General features: G+C 34.2%; 1 pseudogene; it reads left to right on the top strand.

The window, feature by feature from the left end:
• LOC105546964 overlaps positions 1-6,574 on the top strand; it is a 9,211-nt pseudogene extending 2,637 nt beyond the window's left edge.
• The last annotated feature ends 211 nt before the right edge of the window (positions 6,575-6,785 follow it).

Raw genomic sequence — 6,785 nt, 5'->3', positions numbered from 1 at the left:
ATCTCCTGACCTCGTGATCCACCCTCCTCGGCCTCCCCCCAGAAATAGGCTTTCTTATATTTGATATTTGGAAGTAAAGCAATAAGGTGTATGTAGGCCACTTAATCACTAAATATCTTTGCCTATAGGACTCCCTTGAATGCATTAGCTATTGATAATCTACCTGCTTAAATGGCCCCTGTTTGAACTCTCCTGCTTTGAGGACCTATCTGTTCTTCCAGAAGAGAACATTGAAAGTGCCACATTTCCTTCTGCATGATCTCTGCTGGTGGCACTCTGGAATTGTTTTAGTTAAGTCATCTCAGACATAGCATTTATTATCGCTGTGGATCTCTACTCATTGGGTACTAATGAATTCTTTGAAGAAATATATTTTGAAGAGGTGTGGGAGGAAGGAATACATTTTATAAAATATTATAGTGAAGCCTTCACTTGACCTTGATTAATAGGAATTTTAAGTATGTTAAAAGTCTATACTGGACAGTTATAAGAAATTGCCAGAGAAAGAGGAGCTAGTGAGCTCGCCAAACAAGGATTTCAAAGTGCCTTCTAGTTTTTTTGTAATCTACGTTTAAATAACTTCATACTTAAAAGTTACAAAAATTCTGAGAGCAAATTGTAAATGTGATGCCCCAGAACATCTAAAAATTTCAGTATGCATTTCATCAAATCAAGGATACTCTCCAACATAGGACAAGAAATCAACATTGATACAATACCACTATCCAATTTACAGGCCTCATTCAAATTTTGCCAACTTTACTCACAATGTTTCTTCTCTGCTTTGGCCCATGATTCAGTTCAGGAATACACAATACACTTGTCACATCCCTTTGGTGACATTCCATCTGAAACCATGTCTATCTTTCTTTGTTTTTCATCACCCTGACGATTTTAAAAGAGTACAGGTCTTTCATTCTTTAGGGGGTCTTCAGTGTGGTCCATCGAATATTTCTTTATCACTGGACTTGGGCTGTCCTTTCTTGGAAGGAACACCTCAGAAACAATTTGTGCTCTTCTTAGAGGATCACATGAGGAGGTACACGATGCTAACACTTCCAGCCTTCACACGTCAAGGTTAATAAGTGATGTTAACCTCATTTTTTTTCACCAAAAATGTACCATCCAATTCCTTCATAATTTATAAGTATTTTGTAGGGAGATACTCTGAAATTACAATAGTGTCTAGTGTCACATAAAAATCTGCCCAACAGCCTTAGCATCCATTGATGATACCTGCCTGAAATAGCTACAACAATGATGAGTGTAAAATGATGATTTTCTATTTCTACCATTTCTTCTCCATTAATTACTTGGCATTCTACCATAAGAAAGATTTTTCTCCTCTATATGTTTTTTAATTTATGTATATAAATATGAACTCCTGAATCAATTTTGTGATATGTGGTAATACATTACCATCATTATTTATTTTGATGTTAAAATAGTCTCAGATATGGTCACTGGATTCTCCTGCAGGCTAATTCCTGGATACTTTTGACATTTAATTCTTTGCTCATTTAACAGATTTCTGGCACAAGATGTTCCTGACTCATTTTGTACTTTCCCTACTTCAACTTTGGGACCAGTCATTTCACTACGGTATTTAGAAATCAAGATCTGGGCAAAAGGCGGACTTGTTTCTCCTGAGTTGTCCTGGCATTTAAACTTCTTAATGGATAGAGTAATCTACAAATGCACGTATGTACACATGTACATACACACACGTAAATGCACATGTTCTTGTCTATTTATATGTCATATATATTTTAAAAATCATGAATTCACATGCATACCTTCATTTCCAAGGCAAAACCTCAGGATACTTTCTAGGTTTCCCCCCTTCAATTTTATAAACCCTTTTTCAGAAAGCAAGAAAGCTGGTTTCTCTATATGGTGGTTTCTCTGTTTAATCCCCATCTGTAGCCAATTGCCTTAATCTGTTGGTCACTTCTTCACCCTTTTGGCGAGCTCTGTGCCTTCATGTTTCCTCTTTGACACGTTTGTCACCCTGCAGCCACCATAGTTCTATGACTTTTTAATGGATATTATTTGAGCTAAATAGTTTAGAAATGGAGTATTGTTTGAAAATCACTATAGAGTCCCAAAGAACAATAAGGCTATATTGGTTTGGTCACTGGCTAAATGACAAAAAAAAAAAAAAAAAATGGTGTTTGTTGATATTATTTTACAGGTCACCAACTTTAACCATCTCCTTAGCAGACTTACTCTTCTGAGCCAGAAAATCTTTTGTCTTACTAATCAAATATTCTAATTGCAATGTAAGCTCCATTCCTCTATTTTGAGGCTCTCTCTCTATGTCTCTCTCTCTCTCTCACACACACACACCCATGCACACATATAAATGAGCTCATCTCCTCCTATCATCTTTTAGAAAATATTTAGTGACCCAAGTTACCCTTTGACTTTCCTTCTTTATTTTAAATGAATACTAATTTCTATAATATTTCCTCTTAGAAGGCATTTTATATCACTCAAATTGTTTTGAGGTCTGTAAGAGCAAGAAGAAATTATTTAACCCAAACAACCAATTAATTGATTAACTAGTTAATTAAATATATATAAACCATAATTTCCAGACACTCTGGCTAGTTGCTGGAAAAACAGTGAGAAACAATACAGAAAAGGATTCTTAAGTCTGAAAATTTGATCCTATGTATAATAAAATTTAGTGTCATACTGACCCTGAATCTCTCAATTCACTCAATTCCTCCATCTATCCACCATATTATTTTTTTTTGTGCTTTGTTTCAACTCTCTCTGATTTCTTACCCAGAGATTATAAACTAGTAGCCTCGTGGCCAAATCTGGACAGATTTTGCCTAGACAGGTTCAAAATCGCTTTTCGAATCAGTTATTAAAATTTGGAGATTTTACATCAAACTTCGGATGCAAACTTCTCTTGAAAAATCTAGTCAAGCAACACTAGTTCTACATCCCTACGTGGTGAAAACCAGCTGAAATCAATAGCTTCTGATCGCCTTTAGGTTGTAGAGCCTATTTACAGACTCCATCACTACCTATAGCGTCATACCCAATCTGCTTTTCTTCTCTTGCTTAGATTTCTTTTTATTGTTTTTAAAATTGAGAGATAAAATTATATGTATTTATCATGATTATTAATCTACTTCCCCCTTGCCTGGCTTTTTAATGCTTGGTTTGCAATTTCTGCTTTATATTCTTATATTATAATACACAAAAATTTAACTGCTCTGCACATCACTAATTTTTTTTTTTTTTTTGAGAGTCACCCAGACTGGAGTGCAGTGACCTGATCTCAGCTCACTGCAACCTCTGCCTCCAGTTTCACTTCTGCCTCAGTCTCCTGAGTAGCTGGGACTACAAGTGCACTCCACCATGCCCAGCTAATTTTTGTATTTTTAGTAGAGACAGGTTTCATCATATTGGCCAGGCTGCTCTCGAACTCCTGACCTCAGGTGATCCACCCGCCTTGGACTCCCAAAGTGTTGGGATTACAGACGTGAACCACCATGACCGGCCCACATCACTAACTTTTATGTGCCATACAACTTATAGAAAATTCATGAGCTAATGTGTAATAATTTTTTAAAGATTGAATCCTCCATAATATCTAATACAGTGATGGCAAAAATTGGATGGTGATACTCGTTTCAGGAAATTAAAATATTAGCAAGTAAGTCTGATTCATGAAATTAGTTTTGGTCTGTAAGAATTCCATGTTTTGCTCCCATGTTTTCATATGATTTGATTTTGCTACGCAAATTGTATAATACTTAATGCATTTTGATTCCATCCTTGTTTTTAGTGAGTTAACTAAAAACCCTCTTCACAGTCATATTTTCTACAGGCAATCGATTTTCCCTTCATGTTGTAATATTTTGTACTTCAAGTGAGATTCTGTGCTCAGACGAGCCTAGGTAGAATGTGCTTTAGCATACTCCAAAATGATCTTTATCTTTACCTTTGCTGAGCATTGACTATATCTGTTAGCAGTCACCGTACTTTTTTGGCAAGGGTTTGTTTCTGACATTCAGTTTACTAGATAAATAAGTTTAAAAAATAGCTTTCGAAGAATCTGTAGGATAATAATATTAGATTAATGGTGGGAGAATTTCTCAGATATTTTGCTACTTGAATTTATGTGTGAGTGGGCATAACACTGTAAATTCACTTCAAATAAAATAAAAATAAAGAATCCACTCTTGTGAAACTGAATATACAGCCCCTATCCACATTATCCAACTTTTTCCATGCAAAAGGAGTTTTGGTAGATGATGTCATTTCTTAGACTGATAAAAATTTTTAGTACAGTTGAGTGACAGAATCACTATCTGTTTCAATCTGAATTGCATTATTCCCGGGCTCAAGCAATTATCACTTAACCTTTTCCTTTAGTGGCATCTTAGGTTTAGTCCAGGTAGTTTTGGAGTTTGGATGACTAGGTAGAAATAGTGCTTTTTGGTCTTGAAAATATGAGTAGTATTTGGTAAATACATGTGAAAATTTCACGAAGGTTAAAAATTTGTTCACTAATGTGAATGTTTTCTACAACTTACAGATTCTAAAATAGCTCTCATAAAAAATACATCGTTTTCCATTGAGGCATATTCTTTTCCCTATAATATACTTACATTAACAAAGTAATATCTGCATTTTCACCCCTTCTGTTTCTTTGCTTTTTTTTCTGGGGGTATTCAGAAAGTAACATTAACTTAGTATTCTTTCCATGCCTTACAAAACAATGTGGCTTTTCAAACGACAATAACATGTGGAAATAGGGACATTCCAAGTTTGAAACTTAGCATTTCACCTAGTGTTTCTTCTTGAGGTTTTATCTGAACTTAAGAAATAAAAAATTAAATTAAGGTAAAATTATAAAACAATTCAAAATATATCTGCTTACCTATGAGAGATGTCTGGTTATTTGGGTGTGAATAATGCCAACAACAACAAAAAATGCTCATTAGCAATCTTAATTAAAAGAGAATTATAACAACTGTCACATGTTTTAAACAATATGGAAATTCCCTTCTGCCAAAATATACTTGGCTCCTAAAAGTGGGGAATGCCTGCATATTTGTTTAAATATTTAAATTCCCTTTGGGCGTTGTCTTATGATAAAATTATATTGTCTGTTCATTGTTTTTCCTCTATCTGTTGGTTTCTTCTCTTTCCAAACCCAAAGGGCATGTCTGTAAGGGTCTTGCCTGTTCCCTGAATGAAGAACATATTTGTAATAAAGGGTTCTTTGTCAGAGGGTGGGGCCATTTCACAATAAAGGCATTGATATTAAGATGGTAAAATTTGTGAGCTTTTTTATGAATAGAGACTTCCAATGATTTTTCAAATGTCTATATAAATGCACTATGAAATTTGAGCAGAATAGTCTTGGTTAAAAAAAAAAAAGATAATATTGGCTGAAATTACCTTCGAATGATTCCAGTTCAGAGACCTTCCCTCCCTTGAAACATTCCTTTCATTTATGCCTTCCTGTAAAGGCCAACTATTTTTGAGCTCTGTCACCAGAATTTTATACTCCAGGACCTGTTTTCTTAGGGAATCCTGAGGGCTGCCTGCTATCTCAACTTGATGATTCCATCCCATTATATACCATATTTTATCTCTTCAGAGTCAGGTTTTTTCACTGTTATAGGCAGCACAGAAAATTTTACATATCTCCACCCATGTTTACTTTGCAAATTCCTAAAAATAAGATAAACAACAGGTAAACAAACCATACTAATATACGAAAAAGAAAGGACTATTTTCCCTATTTCACAAGCAGATGAAAAGATTTATTATATAAATAAATATGTGTATATAAAAATCTGTTTATCCATCTATCTCTCATAGGTAAGCAGATATATTTTATCCATCTATCTCTCACAGGTAAGCAGATATATTTTTAATTGTTTTATAATTTTACTTTACTTTAATTTTTTTATTTCTTAAGTTCAGATAAAACCTCAAGAAGAAACACTAGGTGAAATGCTAAGTTTCAAACTTGGAATGTCCCTATTTCCACATGTTATTGTCGTTTGAAAAGTCACATTGTTTTGTAAGGCATGGAAAGAATACTAAGTTAATATTTGCACTTTGTATGATGTCTTGGTGACCATACCTTTTCCTTGCTTATTTCCTTTTCATAAAGAAATTATTTTTTCTTGATATTGCAATTTTGAAATCAACATTCTTGTAGATATACATTTACCCATACCATTTAAACACTTTTTTTTTTTTTGCAAGATTTATCTCATGCTCTCTGGTTAAATTAAATATTTTTATAGCTGATGTGAATGATTAAAACTCATGCTGCTTTATAGTTATAATTCATAAGGATCAAAGGCAATATTATTCCATAATCCCTTTCTCAAAAAGAATTGTCTATTTTTTCTTTTGCATTATGATAGTGCTGAGGTTTCAAGATTCTTCTTGCTGTCGTGATCTAAATAACCCAGAGGCTCTGCAAAGATTTTTACTGGTTTTCCACTGTCCTGAATTTTAGTTGGCCTCCATGACCAATGTAGAACTCAGTGATGACTGGTTGAAGCTGCCTTTGCAAAAATTATAAGAGTGAGAAAATTATGATGGTGAAAGAGTGAGCTAACCAATTTCATCTTGCCTTTAACCTCCAAACTGCCTTTTGTGATTCCTGGGAGTGGGCCAAGCTAACTTTCGGAGTGATTTATGGTTTAAATGATAATAGTCCTTCCCAAAATTAAGCCACTTTTATAAAACTAACAAAAGGCCTGAATTCTGTTAAAATACAGGTGTAAACAATC

This window comes from Mandrillus leucophaeus, unplaced genomic scaffold (assembly GCF_000951045.1).
Source record: "Mandrillus leucophaeus isolate KB7577 unplaced genomic scaffold, Mleu.le_1.0 Scaffold376, whole genome shotgun sequence".
Lineage (NCBI taxonomy): Eukaryota > Metazoa > Chordata > Mammalia > Primates > Cercopithecidae > Mandrillus > Mandrillus leucophaeus.
Note: the sequence above shows the minus strand (reverse complement) of the source record. Positions and strands in the feature narration are given on the sequence as shown.